At 33.2% G+C, this 21,123-nt stretch overlaps 1 long non-coding RNA gene across 1 annotated transcript; it reads right to left on the reverse strand.

The window, feature by feature from the left end:
* Nucleotides 1-909: 909 nt before the first annotated feature.
* LOC143049152 (uncharacterized) lies at nucleotides 910-19,295 on the reverse strand. Its single transcript, XR_012970090.1, has 2 exons — nucleotides 19,081-19,295; nucleotides 910-2,381 (listed from the first exon to the last, which is right to left on the reverse strand). It is a non-coding gene; the product is annotated as an uncharacterized LOC143049152 (long non-coding RNA).
* Nucleotides 19,296-21,123: the final 1,828 nt, after the last annotated feature.

Raw genomic sequence — 21,123 nt, forward strand, 5'->3', positions numbered from 1 at the left:
CACTTTCATTTTAGACTGAAACCGTCTAAAAATTAACCAAAATGCCAAAATTTTGAAGATTTCAGTAATTTAGCATGACTTAATGATGCTAGAACGCGATATTTGTGCATTGTATTGTCAAAAATAGCGCATACTTATGTAGCAGAACCATTTTACTTTCCTAAATATAGCTTAAAGATTACATTTTCACAATTTTCTAAAACTGCTATATTTTGGGGCCAAAAAGGGGTCTTACTGAACCTACTCCTTTCCTGTTTACAAAACTTGGAATTTTTCGTAAAACTAAGGATTTTCTTATCCAAGGCATAGATTACCTTCGCCGTATTTGGCACAACTTTTTGGAATTTTGGATCCTCAATGCTGTTCAACTTTGTACTTGTTTGGCTTTATGAATATTTTGATAAGAGCGGCACTGATGAGTCTTATGTAGATGAAACGCGCGTCTGGCGTACTAAATTATAATCCTGGTACTTTTGATAACTATTTACACCACTGGGTCGATGCCACTGCTGGTGGACGTTTCATCACCGAGGGTATCACTAGTCCAGTAGTTAACACTTCGGTGTTGACATGAATATCAATAATGTGGTCATTTTTATAAATTTCCTGTTTACAAAACTTGGAATTTTTCGTAAAACTAAGGATTTTCTTATCCCAGGCATAGATAACCTTAGCCGTATTTGGCACAACTTTTTAAAATTTTGGATCCGCAATGATCTTCAACTTTGTACTTGTTTGGCTTTATAAATATTTTGATAAGAGCGTCACTGATTAGTCTTATGTAGACGAAACGAGCGTCTGGCGTACTAAATTATAATCCTGGTACTTTTGATGACTGTTTATATTGCTTACTTTTATGTATTTGAATTTTGCAAGGTTTCGTAAACTTTATAAATTGAAAACAACAAGGAGGCCGTAACGATTTATTTCCCAATACAAGCTTTTTACACAAGTGTTAAATTTCATGTTTTATGTGTCTTCAAAATAAATGTTGCTTCATTTTGTTTTAATAATTTCACTGATATAAGTCACAAGAATTATTATACCTTAACACGTTTTCCTATTATCATCACAAAAGCGAGTATTCCACATGAAAAAAACTATAATTATTCATTAAACCCTGAAATGCAGTTGGAATATACCAATGTATTGATTCCTGCAATCTAGTCTGAAATCTTTCTCTATTTTTCTGTTTTTACTTTCCGATCTACAAATGAAATTTTAACGAATATACAAAGTCACATTGTAGCCTGGCAATATAGGGACCATATAAAAGATAACTACCTGCATATAGATAATATAAAACAAATACTTTTATTTTGTGAACACATGAACCCGTTGATGCCCCTTCCCCAAATAATATTGATTCCAATTTGTTGTCAGGTATGGGTATCTTTTTCTACCGTAACATCTATGTGCATTGAATGTAATGTAATCGTTATTTATGTCATAAAGAACACCAAGTACTAGGGAGCCATTTGTTTTTGTTACACACCAAGCCCTTGCAACTACTATTAAATCTCCCCATGGATTTAAAGCATCTCCATACCTTCCTAATCCGGAATGTTCTATAGAACTAAACGATACAACTGCGTCAAATAATCCTAATTTATTATCTAAAAATTGTCTTCTATATTCCGAGGGAACCATCGTTGTAATCTGCTCATGTTCGGATTTAATCTTTCCATATTCAAGTGTAACAATACTTTTTGCTCCTATCTCAATCAAGCATGCTTCAACCCATGGTTTTTCAGATCCGATGACTAGGACACGCCCTCCTTTCACTCCTGGTGCATGCTGTAGACCGTCCCTTAGTGCGTTTGTTTCTGGTATCCCGTAAGTACCAAATAATTTTCCTTCTTTTGCTAGCGCTACATACTCCTCGAGTAAAGATTTTGTCCAAATAGGTGTCCTTGCAGTACTACCGAGATATTGTTGATTAAAATAAGCCGTGTGTACTTTCATTTTTCCATTCATGGTATAATCATTCAATAAGATAGAAGGTATTTTTCTTGGAGCATGCACAAGTCCATGAGATGAGTCCACATATTTGTTTTTAAATAAAGCTTCACAATTGATAATTGCTGTAATTTTATCAAAAAATCTTCCTGGAGTTCCTTTACGTGTTGTATCACATAATTCGCCACACATTAGTCTTGTATTTTTTATTTCATCTAAGTATGTCGAAAAATACAAATTGTGTTGGCTAGTCGTCAGATCAGAATGAACAGAGATAGGATCTACCACTTCTCCACTAGATCTGACTCTGGTGTAAAGCAGAATGATGAGTACAAAAATGAAAATAATGATGAAAACGAATTTAGAATATTGGATCAAACTTCCCATTTTCCTTGTGCCAGAACAACTGTCTAAGTTCTATCCTGCAAACAAGAGATAAACAAATATAAATTATTAATAAATCACATCGTGTTTAACATTTTCTCAGGAACCTTACATTTATCAATCTTTTCTATAATTCAAAATAAAAATTGTATTTGTTTTATTACTTTTTTGCAGCATATGTATCTGGAGGGTCTAGTAACTTTATTACACACATTTACCAATTGATAGACATAGTGCCACTCCTTATTTAATCTTCATCAGAAGGAGTGGGCACGTATTGTCGTGTTGATCACTTAAAATTAACACTGAGGACAAACACACTTCAAATTCCAATATGCTATGATGAAAGTTATAATTAGTTGTTTTGTCTGAAAACAAAATTGAAAATGCAAATTGGGAGTATGTCGTAGAGACAACAACCCTTCCAAACATCAAATAACAGCCGGAGGCCACAAATGGGTTTTCAAAGCAGCGAGAAAATCCCACACGCGGAGGTGGGCCTCAGCTAGTTATGTAGCTAATATGTGTTTTAGTTCAGTGAAAATGTACGTTATAGTAAACTCCATAACATACGAATGAACTTAAATTGAAAAGCATAAAAGATTAAAAAATGCCAGAGGCTCCTGACTTCAGACAGGCGCAAATATGCGGCGGGGTTAATCATATTTTGTAAGATCTCAACACTTTCCCTTTTACCCAATGTAGAATAAAGAAACACACAGCAATGCACACAGTAAAACTCACTTTAAAAGAGGTTCGAGTCTGGTATCAGAATAATTTGCAAAAGAAACTACGCAAAATGACAATTATAAATATCTTAACAAAAAAACTACTGTCAGTTACCAACATGCCAGCTCTAGTCCTCACTTACACTGGAAATATTATGTCTCCATCAAATGAAAATTAAGCACAATCCCTCCCATAAGAAGATAAGTACCATCATAAAATATACGAAAAAAAACGTAACCCATATCAAGTAAAAAAAGGTTTTAGAGAACAAATGTTTCTTTCCGATGCAAAAACCCTATGAGTGAGTCAATATTGATACAAGTATATGTTATCCTAAATTACCTGACAGCAGTATTATAACTATATGACTTCTGAATAAGCCTATTGAAATGTTTAGTTATCTTTTAAGGTGAATTCCGGCCTTTTGTGCTTTGTAAAGAATTACCGTAAAAGATTGGATGTGACAAACCTGAATGTATATACAATTTTTGTTCTTTACCGATGATAAAACTTAGTAAATGTTTTGACTGTTTTGTGATATCGAAAACCCTGGTGTATATATAAAAAAAAAGAAGATGTGGTATGATTGCCATTGCTATAACTCTCCCCACGAGACTAAAATGACATAAAAATTAACAACTATATATAGGTCACAATACGACCTTCAACAATAAACAAAGCTCATACCGCATAGTCAGCTATAAAAGGCCCAAAATGTAATATGTTTTTGAATTACAGAGATGTCCTTGATCAAAATCAAATATTTTGTTTTATTTACGAGCCAAATTGAACAGCTGAGATACATAAACATCATAATATAGTGACAAGGGAACTTCACTATGTTAAAATGAAAAATTAACGATAGGAAATCGAAAATTATCTCCTCAATTTAGTCATAAATTATAACTAATAACAATACAGAAACAGGTCCGCAATAAGTGGTGTGCAGTTAGTCCCGATTAGAACTCCAATAACTTGACGATATACGGCATCATTATAGCGAACAACAATGTTATCTCGTAAAATTCAAACGCAGTTATAGTATCAAAGCAGGTCCAATTGATATAGTTCCTTAGTTTTCTGCTGTCAAAAATTGACCTGGAAGAGTTTGAACATATATAATCGCATTCTTACTACTTAGTTTAAACATATTTATTTTTTGTGGATTAAGAAATCAGTTATTGCAATTTATATTAATCCCTTTCCTCCTGCGTAAAATATATAAATGTCTATTTAATGAGGTGTTTGAATTTTTTCTCAATAAGATTATGAGGCAAAGGGTAGACAAATTAAACTGAACCGATTCGAAATCACCAATATAGGCATGCAATTCATCACCGTTGGTTTTCACTAGTATGGTTTTTTTTTTGGTTTTTTTTTGGGGGGGGGGGTCTTTATAGCTTGCTGTTCGGTGTGAGCCAAGACTCCATGCTGAAGGCCCTACATTGACCTTTAATGGTTTACTTTTATAAATTGTTACTTGGATAGAGAGTTGTCTCTTTGGCACTCATACCACATCTACCTATATCTATATATTATGATTGTTGTTAGGATTACAATGTTCCTTAACTAGTTGTATACGTTTATCAACTATGTTTATTACTGAATAGAATAAAGAATCTCAGGACTTCTTGTCAGCTTTTTTCTCCTTTTATCCATTTCGAGCAGTAAATACGAAGTGAGTCGTGGATGATGTTACGACACGCATTCCAATAAATAATTGATGGGGACAATATTTAGGTCCTTAACTGAGGAATGATTTCATCTCTCTGTCACAAACGATATTAAAGGGGCACTAACTACGAGATATATTAAAAATATAAAATATGATTTTTTTTTGTTCAATCGTTAATGAGAGTGAAAAAGTGTATTAATATATCGCTTTGAGCAGCCAGTATGGTTTACTTTTGTCAAAATAAGCTAACGAACATTGAGTTTAATTGTTTACTTGCAAGTGAATAATTCGACCTCATTGAATCCGTATTCATGTGGACTTCAATTTAACCCCTTAGCTAGAGATGGATATCGCATGTATTCGATTGTTTAAAGGAAAATAATGTAAACATTGAAAGTGAAACAAAGGTCAATCATTTGATTGACTGATTCGTTCACAAAAAAAAAATCTTACACACGTAAAAACGATGATTAACATATATTCTTAATCTATAATATGAAATTAAACAGACCTAGAAAAATTCAAATGCACGAGTTTATCTATTTATATATATTTATTTATGTTTATATCTCTAATATGGCAATCGATGGTATCTGAGGTGAAATCGAAATTTAATTAGATGGAGTCTATACTAAAATACAATCGAAACGAAGCTACATGTTTTTGAGCCCATGTCCGGTATTTTGTTTATTTTAGACTTTTTGTAATTTGGATAAATGTTTTACATTGTTATAAATCATATATGAGAATTTGAGTCAAATTGGTGATCATAAATTTCACAGCAAGTACTCCTTTAAGGTCTTCTGTTGATGAAAATATAAATAAATGAACAGTATCAAATACAATTCAGGTGTTTAGTATTTTTACACGTTCCTTCGGAATTGAAAAGAAGTATTATATTAAATATCTGTTATGAATGCATTTGAAAATTGTTTTATCTAGGTCCTGTCATTCCTTAAAGGGACATAGGCTACGAGTTATAAAAACAAATAAACAATGATTTGTTTTCTTCATTCATTAAAGAAAGTGAGATAGCTAAATATATATGTTCTTTTAGCATCCAGTTTGGTTAAAAAAAATATAAATAAACGCCGATGACTGAAATTCTTGCAATGATTAACTAAAACTCTTTGAATCCGTATTCATGTGACCTTCAATGTGAACAATTAGCTACATATGGGTTACGCATAAACTAGATGATTGCAGCTCTTTAGAGGAAAGACTGTAAACTATATAAAAAAAATGTTACCAGGTTTAACTATTTGGCTGACTGACTCGATCCACATAAACTAATTTTAATAACAAATATTATTTGATTTATTACACTTGATTGGGCGGGGTTTAACCGCTTCGCTCATCATAGATCAGTCCATCTATAGACAGGTGTTTTGGGATAAATTCATTAATGAAGTGTCATTACTCCAATATCTTGCTCTCAGTTCTTTTGTATAAGTGCTTGGTGACACTGATAGACGATTAGCAATAAATAATAATTATAACGGCAACCATACTTATTGCACACATCTTCAAATAGACTGTCATCTTGTAAATCAAAACGTAAGGTCCGTCCGATCAGATGAAATAACATTGGAAATAAACACGCTGACTAAGTACTTTTTAACCTACAACATACTTTATATAGATGATTTTTGTCCTTAAAAAAAGTTCAAGAATTTTAAGTGACTATATTGAACGCAATTATCCCATCGACATTGAGAGAAAAGATACAACAAATACAGTTAAGTCGGTCTCATATCTTGTTTGCACCTATAAGTGAACAACGATAGTCGATTGAAAACAAAACTTTACGACAAAAAAGATGATTTTAATCTCCCAATTGTGAACTTTACATTTCTATGTAGCAGCATTCAGATATTGCCTGCATACGGAGTATATATCTCCCAGTTAAATACGATATTTCTGGGCTTGTATTTCCTATCATGATTTACTTGATAATGAATTGCTGCTCGCATTGAAGATAGTTCCAAGTGGTGAAGTTGAAAGAGTCCCTTCTAAGTTTTATTAACACCACCAGTTGGTCGACCGTTATGGAATATCCGTTTCACAGACGATAGCGGATAGGTTCCAGATGTCGTAACTCAATTCCAGTCCCGTCCGCTTTTCTTGAATGTGACCTACAGAATTAAATTTATTTTCGGGTTTTTACTAACATGCACAACACGATGGGTTCAACATGTGGAACAGGATCTGTTGTGTTTTCTGTACAATTGTTTGTTATGGACTTTTTTCCTTCTAAGCCATGGCATTGTCAGTTTATATTTGACTTGTGAGTATGAATGCCCCTCCGATACCTTTCGCCTCTCTTTTCTTGGAGGTTTGATGAGATGATTGAAGCTGTATATTTTCGTCTTGAGGATATTTATATACGTTTCGGCAAATTGTAGTTATTTAGACATTTTTCGTAAAACATTCAAATATTATTACTAGTGGTGGCAACGAGTACTCGAGTACCCGGATACTTGCTCGGGACGACATCAAAAATTCAATGTAGGATATAAAAAAAACATCCTTTATTAAAATAGTTGTTTTTATTGAACCACCCCCTTTCTAAACTTGATTTGGGATACAGTAAAAAAAGATTATAAATATAACATGAAAATTTGAGATGATTCTGAATTAAACAGCGAATGCCCCTTTAACACAATTTGTGAATATAAAGATAGATGCTAATAAATAGATAATTACAAATACTTGATTTTACAATCTGAAAATATTACGATATAACTTTACTCTGCAAGTTGACAGCGTTCCGATCATTTTGCTCTCTGATGGTTTTGTATCGTAGTCACTTGGAATAAATTGTTTGCGCAGATTCATGATTTGTTAATTTGTTCAAGTAAACAAATAATTAAATTCCGATAGTGATATTTTTTCATAAATGGCATTTTCTTTTGTGTTCTTGTACGGCGTAAAGCAAACAATAATCAATCAATCAATCTTTTGTTTAGGGATCTTGTCCAAATTTCTGGCGCTATAAAATTTTTATATTTGAACATGACGATTTACACTTGTTAAATAAGTCGATAAATTTATCCCCTAGACGAAATATTCATTAGCTTAGCGAAAACATTTTTGAATGAATTAATCAGTCAAATTTTGTTGAAGAATAGAACTATGTTATCCATTTATGTTTTATCATTTCATTAAATAAAATAACACTTACCGTTACCTTAATGTGTAATTCTTTTTCAAAACCAACGAAACTTCACATGATCCGATTAATTATATTACCACTTCCTAACCGAATTTTGGCTTGATCGGCCAAAAGGTTTTTACGTTATTTAAAAAAAAATTAATGGACATAGGTGAAGATTCGAAAATATTAAAAACTGTTTTTAATCCATTCCAATCCAGATCAAGTTATTTTAATGCCAGTCAAATACATTCCGTTGTGGTCATTCAAGTTAGTTTTAGAATATAACAAAGTGTTCTCGACCAATGCAATTGAAGAATGTAATGCCTCTTAAGTGTGAAGAATGAACGTAAATAATGTTCTTAAAAATGGATTACACATTATCTGGGTACACAACAAAGAAAATTCTACAAATGAGTTACAACTGTTCGAAACACATTTATCGGATTGAAAGGATTAACCACAAACGGAATAAAAGTTAACTGTGATACAAACCCCAAAAATCTAAATAAGTTGATGTTTACGGGTGCAGTAAACGTTGTACCTTTAAGGGGGTTCGCGGGTCTAAATCATTTATATAGGATTTCTCTATATTTTTCTATAAATCAACTTTATCTTATAGTTAGTAGAAAAATAAAATAAAAAAGTGGGGTCACCGTTCATTTGCGCTCACAATCTGCCTTCGAAAGAAGCATACATTTTTGTAAAGGTGTTTTTTTTTCTGTTGAAGTAATAGGAGAAATAAAGGTAATATCGAAACAAAAGAAAGAAATTTATTACAGAAATCGCTCAAATTTTACAATAATTTAGTTTAAGTACAGCTTATATGGAAATTATATAAAAAAATATAGGTCACCGATGAGTTAAAAAAGATATTTCAATTTTAAAGCCCAAAAATGGCATGTTTCCACCAAAGGGAGATAATTTGGAACTTTTTCAATGATGTATTTTAAAAGTCATCTGGGGCCAACACGAATTGTTTGTTTTGAATGATTTTTGTACCATATAATAAGTAACAACTAGAAAAGGTAACAAATAAAATTTGAAATGAAAAACAAATGTTTATTTTTTTTCTGAATTTTTATACCCTCGAGCCTCCTTAATGATATTATGAAAATATAAATACCTTCAAATTACAAAAAACAAGAATGTGTCCATAATACACGGATGCCCCACTCGCACTATTATTTTCTATGTTCAGTGGACCATGAAATTGGGGTCAAAACTTTAATTTGGAATTAAAATTAGAAAGATCATATCATAGGGAACATGTATACTAAGTTTCAAGTTGATGTAACTTTAACTTCATCAAAAACTACCTTGACCAAAAACTTTAACCTGAAATTTGCACTATCATTTTCTATGTTCAGTGAACCATGAAATTGGGGTCAAAACTATAATTTGGCATTAAAATTAGAAAGATCATATCATGGGGAACATGTGTATCAAGTTTCAAGTTGATCGGACTTCAGCTTCATCAAAAACTACCTCGATCAAAAACTTTAACCTGAAGCGAACGGACGCACAGACGGACGAACGCACAGACGGACGGAGGCACAGACCAGAAAACATAATGCCCCTCTACTATCGTAGGTGGGGCATAAAAAACAATATCGAAAAGAGGGACGAAGGATACCAGAGGGAAGTAATGCTAACGCTCGTACGTAATCATGAAGAAAGGAATTATTATTCTCTTACATATACTAAGATGTGGTTATTTTGGCCACGCCCCCGTTAAACTATTTCAAACTGGCTTTATTTGGGTTTAAACAGTGTTGAGACCCAATCTTTGTACAGGTAAATCACTCCAGCAAAACATTCCTAGTGTATCTATCGTTTATTTGTTTCAAATTTTATGGATTTTAGATACAATACTAAGTAAAGTAACATGCTTTACAATTCAAATAAATTAATGAACAATACATATAAGTAAATTTAAAAAAAAAAAAAACATGAAAATATTGATGCACGATTAAAAAAATGCAAAAAACTGTGAATCAATTGAAAATGACTTGGATAGATAAATAACATAATTTTAAAAATGACATTCAAAATATTTTTACGTGCGACTTTAAATTTTGTGCGCACAACTTTGAATATTGTGCGTACAACTTTTAAACTTGAGCGCATAACTTTTTAATCTTCTGCGCACAACTCTTAATTTTGTAAACATAACTTTGAATCTTTTTTTTTGTTTAATTGCACCAGACTGAGGTATATTAAAAACAGAAATGTTTGTTGAAGTAAAATCGGATATTAATGATACCTTTTTAAATTACCTGTCTCAATGTGACAGTGAAGCAGTGTTATATGTTTTGGATCTATTTAAAGAGAGTAGTAGGTGAACTACCGGTTCTGTCGACTTTTTGCTAATGTTAAACCTTTGGGAACTCATCATAGATACCAGGAGTAAATTTTGTATATACGCCAGACGCGCGTTTCATCTACAAAACACTCATTAGTGACGCTCGAATCCAAACAAGTTGAATAGGCCAAATAAAATACGAAGTTGAAGAGCATTGATGACCTAAATTCCTAAAGGTTTTGCCAAATACAGCTAAGGTAAGCTATGCCTGAGGTAGAAAAGCCTTAGTATTTCAAAAAATCTAAATTTGTAAACAGTTAATCTATTAATAAAACCATCTTAATGATAATTCATGTCAGCACAAAATGTGCTGACCACTAGGCTGATGATATTCTCGGGGAAATAAATCTCCACCAGCAGTGGTATCGACCCAGTGATTGTAAATAAACTGAGAGGATACCCTTGAGAATATCCATTGAGGATACCCTTTGACGTCATCATTAGGTATAACAATACTAATTTATTAATTTCTTTGAAGGATAAGTTCATTAAAGAGTGTTACTAATTACGCCCAAATACATGCTGATATTGATTAATGTACAGATGTCTTTTATGTTTTATTGATATTCATTAAATATGTAGGTAAACGGTTTTCAGTGACGTTATGTAAGTGTACTATTAACATATAAGGAGTAGTTATTGTTCAAGGCACATAGTTGAATAACAACAAAAGTATGTACAATTTTTAATATCTCCTTCATTTAGACAGACATGGGTCGGAGAGCCATCCACATGGTGTCTTTACAATAAAACACAATCGCTTTAACCAATTTATACATAAAAGAAAGAGGGAGTTGCATATCACTCAACACGAAAGGGTCAACATTATGCTATCTTTCGTGCATGGGTGTAAATTGTCGAGACTTGGTGTTAGTCTTTCCGGGATAGTTAAATAACTCTCCAAAATATCAGATTATCGCGACCTTTTATCCAAGAGTTGAATTTCGTTTACAAGTGTAATTAACGTAATAAGCTTTGATTTCCGTTTTTTTAGGAAAGAAATGTTGAATATTTCTCTGTTTTAGGAGAGATTCTACTTATCTTGATCTGAATGTTTGTCCTTTATCTGTTCTTATTCTGTTTGGAGATCTTCTTTGTGATTAAACATATTTCAAAGCATTATCCACGGATTCACCCTTTTTATTTTTTAGAGGTCCTAGCCATACATATTTGGAGTTTATGTCAATCATCACCATCATAAGCATTACCACTTTGTATTCAAAACCATAATCATTTATTTCGTCATCAATATATTCATCTAGATAACTTTCCAACAACAAAGGTTTATATTTCCTGATGGCTACTTTAATGGCGTTCTCGTAGTCTTTGCCATCGGTAACTAATCATTTGATGACTTTGCTGTACAATTTGCCATTTTGTAGTTATAATAGATACTAAACCTAACTACTATATCTCGACAAAAACTGATCAATACCCTCGTATTGTAGTTTGCGATTGGCCTTACTCCTTGCGTGGTCTTTGTTTATGTAACAATCATAGTATTTATCATTTTGTTCTTCGCTTTTATCTTCATTTGCCTCTCTGACAAGTTTACCGAGTTATATAAAAGCCATATCTTCTCCATCTTCAATTTCGTATACACGTGACCATCGCAATCATCACATGGAGACATGATTTCTCTCTTGTCTGGTAAATACGTCTGCTCACTTTGAAATTGTTCTAGTTTTAATCTGCTAATATACTCTTCAGATACACCTGTACCAACCACGTTCTTGTCTACGAATATATCAATGTTTAGTCTGTCGTCTTTCGGTGTGTTCTATTTTAAGTCAATGAATATGGTCATTGTGTCCTTTCTTTGTATTTATTTATGAATTTATTTGGGTTATTAGGATACATCTTTCTAGCTGGCTGGCCCAACTTGATCACGTGAGTTTTTGAATAGGACTATATACTGGCTATCGATGTTCGTGGTTCGAATCTCCTTTTCAAACATCAATGATGAATCATTGATGAAGTGAGTAGTTCGACCTCATTGACTCTGTATTCATGTGACATCATTGAATCCCTTAGCCATAAGTGGGTTACACCTGAATTAGTGTTTCAGTTATTGAAAGGAAACGAATGCCAACATTGAAAGTGGAAGGAAATAAACCCTTTGATTGACAGATGCGATCCACAAAAATTCATTCTTATACAGATGAAAACGATGATTAACATATATTTTAAACCTATAATATGAAATCAAGCAGACCTAAGAAAATCCAATTCCATGAGTTCGTTATCTATTTATACATCACTGTACTAATGTTTATATCAATTTATATGATCGTCGGCAATCTTCCGACATCACCTCGATTCTTAATTCGATGACGTCTAGACTTAAATAAATGAGAAATGCTTATACATGTTATCGAGCCGATGCAACGTAAAGATTTATTTTAGACTTTTAAAAATTTGAATATTTGAATTGTTATAAATCAAATATGAACATTTGCGATAAATAAATGAATAAATGAATAACTACAAATACCTGTTTATGTGTATTATAACTCTGCAATTATTACGATATAACTTTACATTGCAATTTGATATCATTCCGATTATTTTGCTCTCTGATGGTTTTGTATCGTACATGAAGTAACTTGGAATAAAGTGTTTGTGCAGATCCACGATTTGTTGATATGTACAAGTAAACATAAAATGATTTTCCCATTGATGGTATATTTTTCATCTATTACATTTCTTTTCTGTTTCGGAATCTTTGTCCAACTTTCTGTCGCTATGAGAAATTATATATTCCAACAGCTCAGTTTACGCTTGTAAAGAAGTCAATAAAATTATCCCTAGATGACCTATTTATTTTCGAAAACCAGTTTTGAATAAATTAATCAGTCAAATTCTGTCGTAGAGTACACAGTAGAACAATTTTATCTATTTAGATTTGATCATTTCATTCAAAATTAGCCATGTTTCATCAAAAATACATTTAGCAAAAGAGATCCATTCAAAATGTCATTGATTATTCTCGTGAAGTGAAAACATATATACAAAATACTACATATTTTGTTGCTTCTAGATAAAAAAATTGTTCAAAAATAAAACCATTGTAAATTTGATTACAATCTCCATTTTGGAAAGTCCCAATTCACCAAATATCATTTAGCTGGGAGTGTTGTTTTTTTTCTTTGTTTTAAAAGTGCAAGTGTGTGTTTTCTACACATATATATATATATACAACTCGTCTAAACATCAACCCAACAATGTTAGATCTGTAAATTTGCTTTCGCAAATTTTTGGTTCTTCCCTCGCCGAGATTCGAACCCATGCTACACCAAATCGCCTGCACTGCAGCCGTCCCGCTAGACCACACGACCACCTGGGCTCTAAAAAAGAGCTTTCGCTGGCCGTGTGTTACCTTTCCTCGTCAGTTTTAATCTAGCGGCGTACTACAGTACATGATATTACATTAATTTGTAGGATCCTTTACTATAGATAATTTAGCTGATCTGTAACAATAACATCTTCATGCCTTATTTATCATGTACTGTAGTACGCCGCTAGATTAAAACTGACGAGGAAAGGTAACACACGGCCAGCGAAAGCTCTTTTTTAGAGCCCAGGTGGTCGTGTGGTCTAGCGGGACGGCTGCAGTGCAGGCGATTTGGTGTGACGATATCACAGTAGCATGGGTTCGAATCCCGGCGAGGGAAGAACCAAAAATTTGCGAAAGCAAATTTACAGATCTAACATTGTTGGGTTGATGTTTAGACGAGTTGTATATACATTATGTACACAGCCATGTATCACCATCATTGATGGCGATCCGATGGATACATCTGTTGTAGGGTTGTCACTGACTCAGACGTACTTATAAATATAATTATTTTCTGTGACTGTATATTACATTAATTTGTAGGATCCTTTACTATAGATAATTTAGCTGATCTGTAACAATAACATCTTCATGCCTTAATTATCATGTACTGTAGTACGCCGCTAGATTAAAACTGACGAGGAAAGGTAACACACGGCCAGCGAAAGCTCTTTTTTAGAGCCCAGGTGGTCGTGTGGTCTAGCGGGACGGCTGCAGTGCAGGCGATTTGGTGTGACGATATCACAGTAGCATGGGTTCGAATCCCGGCGAGGGAAGAACCAAAAATTTGCGAAAGCAAATTTACAGATCTAACATTGTTGGGTTGATGTTTAGACGAGTTGTATATACATTATGTACACAGCCATGTATCACCATCATTGATGGCGATCCGATGGATACATCTGTTGTAGGGTTGTCACTGACTCAGACGTACTTATAAATATAATTATTTTCTGTGACTGTATATTACATTAATTTGTAGGATCCTTTACTATAGATAATTTAGCTGATCTGTAACAATAACATCTTCATGCCTTAATTATCATGTACTGTAGTACGCCGCTAGATTAAAACTGACGAGGAAAGGTAACACACGGCCAGCGAAAGCTCTTTTTTAGAGCCCAGGTGGTCGTGTGGTCTAGCGGGACGGCTGCAGTGCAGGCGATTTGGTGTCACGATATCACAGTAGCATGGGTTCGAATCCCGGCGATGGAAGAACCAAAAATTTGCGAAAGCAAATTTACCGATCTAACATTGTTGGGTTGATGTTTAGACGAGTTGTATATACATTATGTACACAGCCATGTATCACCATCATTGATGGCGATCCGATGGATACATATATATATATATATATAAGTACGTTTGAGTCAGTGACAACTCTACAACAGATTTATCCATCGGATCACCAGACCAGCAGTGTTGATGAAACATGACTGTGTACATTATGTATATACATAGTTATCAAAGGTACCAGGATTATAATTTAGTACGCCAGACGCGCGTTTCGTCTTCATAAGACTCACCTCGTCTAAACTCCAACCCAACAATGTTAGATCTGTAAATTTGCTTTCACAAATATTTTGTTCTTCCCTCGCCGGGATTCGAACTCATGCTACTGAGATATCGTGACACCAAATTTCCTGCACTGTAGCCGTCCCGCTAGACCACACGACCACCTGGGCTTCATAAAAATGAAGCTTTCGGTGGCCGGATGTTACCTTTCCAGATAATTTAGTTGATCTGTAAGAATAACATCTACATTCCTTATATATGATGTACTGTAGTACTACGCTAGATTAAAACTGACATGGAGTTTTAGAGTTGACAAAAATTGTTAACGGACGGACGGACAATGTGAAAATTGTAGGGCTCCTGTATCCTCGATGAAGGCCCTTATCATTTATCATGACAAATATGAAGAGACAATGCCCCTCCATTAAAGAAAATGGACACCAAAATAACAGCTTATAATAAACTATGGAACTTGAGAAATTAATCTTATGCCACATATTAAAGTCATATGAACCCTCAAATTTAAAAAGAAAATAATGATGCATATGTTTTTTATAACTAAATGGAATTTTTTTGTCCATTCGTTTTTTATGTGTTTTGTCATTTGATTTTGCCATGTGATTAGGGACTTCCCGATTTGATTTTCCTCTGAGTTCAGTATTTTTGTGATTTTTTTTATTATAAAACCTATGTACATATACTTTTTTTCTGAAGAAAAATCCACATTTAGATAAAGTTTACTTGTTTTTAATAGCTTGCTTCCAGGAAGCAATTTGCCGACATATTTTCCGTATGCAAAGTGACCTTATAACGTGACCCGTCTCGTAGAAATCCGGTGATCACAATACGGATGGTCTCTCATTCATATAAACTATTATCTGATTGTACATGTTAGACACGTTCCAAATACCCATGCTTATTTGTTGATTGTTTACTATATATACCTTAAAAGGTGACAATCGGTAATCTTCGGCTTCAAGACACGACAAATAATAAATTGCCATATTTTTCATATTTTCATATTATAAGAGACAGAGAGAGAACAAAAATGACGATTATACGATATGTTTGCGTAGAAAATGATAAAAATCGTGCACAGGAGACTTAGTTTATGATAAATACATGCATTAGAACAAGAAATGAATTAACATTATTTTTCACCAGTCACTCGTTTTAATTTAAGAATTGAATGCTTCTTTTTGTAACTTCATTGAGGTGTAAAAGCGTTGACCGAAGTACATTTTGTATGAAGCGCTTTCCGCTTCGGTCTAAAAATGTGCGCACGTTCAACGCTTTTACACACCTTAAGAAGTTACTAAAAGTAACATTCAATACTTACAATTACATTTTTTAGCTAGGATCATGAAAACACGATTTTTATTAAGTTTTTATTTAATTCACATGTACACTTTATTGTGGAACCTCGTGTAATTATGAATGATAAATTTTATTGTGTAATGCAATTGCATCAATAACGCGAGATGTGCAGTTAGCCAATCAGAATAACGTATTATAATGAAACATACATCTAATGTAATTTTATGACTTTAAATGTCATACAATATTTATCAACTTCAATAGAAAATCATAGGAAGCGTACATGACCATTATGTGAATCCCGTCCCCCCCCCCCCTCCGAAAAAAAAACAACAACATCAAACACCAGCAACAACGAAAAACGATTTACAGGTGGATTTGGTTGGACAATAATATTGAAATATACTATTACTAGTATATCTTTTTGTCCTGGCTAAAGAGCGAAATAATCGTTTCAATTTATATAATCATTTATCTATGAGATAAAGTTCCCCCCAAAATATATGGTTCCAAAAAATAAATGGTTCACAATAAATCAATTACAAACCAACTAACCGTTCTTAGATTTTGCATAATTTGTTCCAAAGAGCAACATAGGAAATCCAAGTAATATTCTTTCCATTTATTTTTTCAATATATCAGTTGAGGTTTGATTGCTTACAAGGCTTGATATAAGGTTTTTTTTTAATAAAATTTTACTGGATAAAACAGAATTTTCGCGTTTCTTAAATTATTTATCAGGCCAATAAAAATCAATATAAATATATATGATACTGAGGAAAACTGAACGTGATATCGAAATGTAGATATGTGTATATATGTTTATTTACGTGGTAAATTTTTCTTATGTCTCGACGTATTGAAGTACACAGCAAAGCTTTAATGTTGTCTTAAAACTAATAACGGAAGGTAAGATTACCTGAATTACAATATTTCTGGAAAACAGGTGATAACGATGTCTGATCTCTATTACTGGTTATCATGGTTGGGGTGATAACGATGTCTGAGCTCTATTACTGGTTAACATGGTTGGGGTGATAACGATGTCTGAGCTCTATTACTGGTTATCATGGTTGGGGTGATAACGATGTCTGAGCTCTATTAATGGTTATCATGGTTGGGGTGATCACGATGTCTGAGCTCTATTACTGGTTATCATGATTGGGGTAATAACGATGTCTGAGCTCTATTACTGGTTACCATGGTTGGGGTGATAACGATGTCTGAGCTCTATTACTGGTACTCATGGTTGGGTGATAACGCTGTCTGAGCTCTATTACTGGTTATCATGGTTGGGGTGATAACGATGTCTGAGCTCTATTACTGGTATCATGGTTGGGGTGATAACGATGTCTCAGCTCTATTTAATAAATACTGGTAATTTAATCCTTCTATAGAAGAATGATCCTTCTATAAAGGTATAAACACCATGCAAATGCACATCAAATTCCAGGTAAGTTTCCATGTTCTGTTCATGTCTTTGACATTGGACAATAGGTATCTTCACACCTATAGGTGAGTTAAAGAGTTTATCTGATTGGACAGTATCAAAGTAATTCAGGTGTTTCTTAATTTTTACACCTTCTGTGCTTATCAAAAACCAAAAAGATTTTATCTTTCTTAAACACAAAATGCATTAAACTTTTGTGTATCTAGTGGATGCTAGGACTTAAAACTGTCCAAACAGCACAGGTAAGTCTGTACACAGAGCAGTTTTTGAGGTGAGAATACGGCCATATTTGTCCATTGGTTATGATGAACTTTAAGGTTTATCTATAAACTTTAACAAAAATGGCCTTGTTTGCACCATGAGAATTTCTCTGAGTGCAGACAAAACTGTGAAATTTTAAAAGATTTAAATCCTGGCAGCACCTAGAGAAATACATATTACATCGAATTAATGTTTTAAAAAGTCAAAACACTTTCTAGATTTCGATGAACATTTTCTTTCCTTGCCACAGAAGATGGTGAAATAAACAAACACCTGAGTTTTCTTTGAAACAATCCACTCATTTACACTATTTAAATCACCTTTGTTGTGAGTAAATTTATATTGTCCATTTCAATTAATATGATACAATACAATCATTACCTGAGAGGACCATCTCAAAGATTTCACATGACTTTGTTTATTTTTACACCACATGTGGCAAGGAAAAAAAATGTTTAGCAAAATCCATAAAAGTTTTTTTCATTTTACTAGGTGCTGCCAGGCTTTAAATCTTTTAAAATTACACTGTTTTGTCTGCACTCAGATAAAATCTCATAGTGTAAACACAGCCATTTTTGTTAAAGTGTATAAATGAGCCTTAAAGGAAGCTTATCTATACACCTTATCAAACCTGTTTCCCCAACTTAGTTTATTTTCGCACCTTTTGTAGGAACGAAAAAAATGAATAGCAAAATCCAGTTAGTTTTTAATATTCTGAATTTCACATAAAATGTATCTTAAATTTTATTTATCTAGGTCCAGCCATGCTTTAAAACTTTTCCCGACGCAAAGGCTTTTCTGTACACAGAGTGAAATTTGTAGTGAAAATACGGCCATATATTTGCGAAAAGGTTATGATGAACCTTAAAAATAGTTCCATTTCTTTTGATTAATTTCAACCGGATATCAGCCTGCCTAATAAATAACAACTTACCCTTTCTGTCGTTATTTTTTTCATTGCTGTATTCTAAGTGTATATCCGATTCGCCTTTAATTGTTTATACATACATACATGTATTTGTCCCTACGGAGAATACAAAATCGTTCAACCGTGAAATGGTCATTACTATTTATTTGTTGGCAACAAACCACCCTTGGACATGTCACGTGGACATACATGTATTTGTCCCTACAGAGAATACAAAATCGTTCAACCGTGAAATGGTCATTACTATTTATTTGTTGGCAACAAGGTTAACAAACCACCCTTGGACATGTCACGTGGACACATGTAATCTTGGGGATTAATAAATGTATTTATTGAAGTTGAGCATACACCTGTTTTCTATTCGTGATTGTGTGTCCGCATAGTGGTCATCTATTGGTGTTTATATTAGATATTATATTAGATAAATAGATATGATATTTCGGATTGGTCAATATTTGTCGCATTGCGTAAATATATTAAGTATGATATTTGTTATGTAAATAGAACGGGATTTTTAAAGAGCGAATAGTTGTCTTGTTTAAGTAATTTAAGATATATTGTCAGTCGAAGCTCGTATACCGTTCAGTTAGGCAGCTTAGTTTAGGTAAAGACCCCCTCCCCCGGATTTAGATGCTTGTATATTTGAAATGTTTTCATGCATATATAGATAGATATTTATACTATCATTAGGACATTGTTTATTTGATTATTAAGATATATGTGTATATATGATTTCTGATTTTGTTTTTCTATTTTGTAGGCTGTCGTGTACTACGCAGCGGTGTTGCCGATATCATGACATCGGAACTCAATATTTTGATTTTATAAAATATAACAGTAAGCTGCACATGCTGGCGAGCTATTTCTATGAAAAAAGTGTTTGTTTTTATTTTATAAATACTTTATATACGTCTGAGGTGACGAATTAGAATATAATTAAAAAATTATGTAGAATGTATTCAAACGGAAGCCGGTTAGTGTCAAGTTAGAGTTTTATTTTTAAGTCGTTATAACTTCAAATACCTGATTATATGTATTATTTCTCTGCAATTATTACGATATAACTTTACATTGCAATTTGATATCATTCCGATTATTTTGCTCTCTGATGGTTTTGTATCGTACATGAAGTAACTTGGAATAAAGTGTTTGTGCAGATCCACGATTTGTTGATATGTACAAGTAAACATATAATGATTTTCCCATGGATGGTATATTTTTCATCAATTACATTTCTTTTCCGTTTAGTGATTTTTGTCCAACTTTCTGTCGCTATGAGAAATTATATATTCGAACAGCTCAGTTTACGCTTGTAAAGAAGTCAATAAAATTATCCCTAGATAACCTATTTATTTGCGAAAACCAGTTTTGAATAAATTAATCAGTCAAATTCGGTCGTAGAGTACACAGTAGAACAATTTTATCTATTTAGATTTGGTCATTTCATTCAAAATTAAACATGTTTCATCAAAAATACATTTAGCAAAAGAGATCCATTCAAAATGTCATTGATTATTCTCGTGAAGTGAAAACATATATACAAAATACTACATATTTTGTTGCTTCTAGATAAAAAGTTGTTCAAAAATAAAACCATTGTTAATTTGATTACAATCTCCATTTTGGAAAGTCCCAATTCACCAAACATCATTTAGTTGGGAGTGTTTTTTTCTTTCTCTCCTTTAAAAGTGCAAGTGTGTGTTTTCTACACATATATATATATACAACTCGTCTAAACATCAACCCAACAATGTTAGATCTGTAAATTTGCTTTCGCAAATTTTTGGTTCTTCCCTCGCCGGGATTCGAACCCATGCTACTGTGATATCGTGACACCAAATCGCCTGCACTGCAGCCGTCCCGCTAGACCACACGACCAACTGGGCTCTTAAAATAAAGAGCTTTCGCTGGCCGTGTGTTACCTTTCCACGTCAGTTTTAATCTAGCGGCGTACTGCAGTACATGATATATAAGGCATGAAGATGTTATTGTTACAGATCAGCTAAATTATCTATAGTAAAGGATCCTACAAATTAATGTAAGATACAG

The sequence above is a fragment of the Mytilus galloprovincialis genome, chromosome 1, assembly GCF_965363235.1.
Source record: "Mytilus galloprovincialis chromosome 1, xbMytGall1.hap1.1, whole genome shotgun sequence".
Classification (NCBI taxonomy): domain Eukaryota; kingdom Metazoa; phylum Mollusca; class Bivalvia; order Mytilida; family Mytilidae; genus Mytilus; species Mytilus galloprovincialis.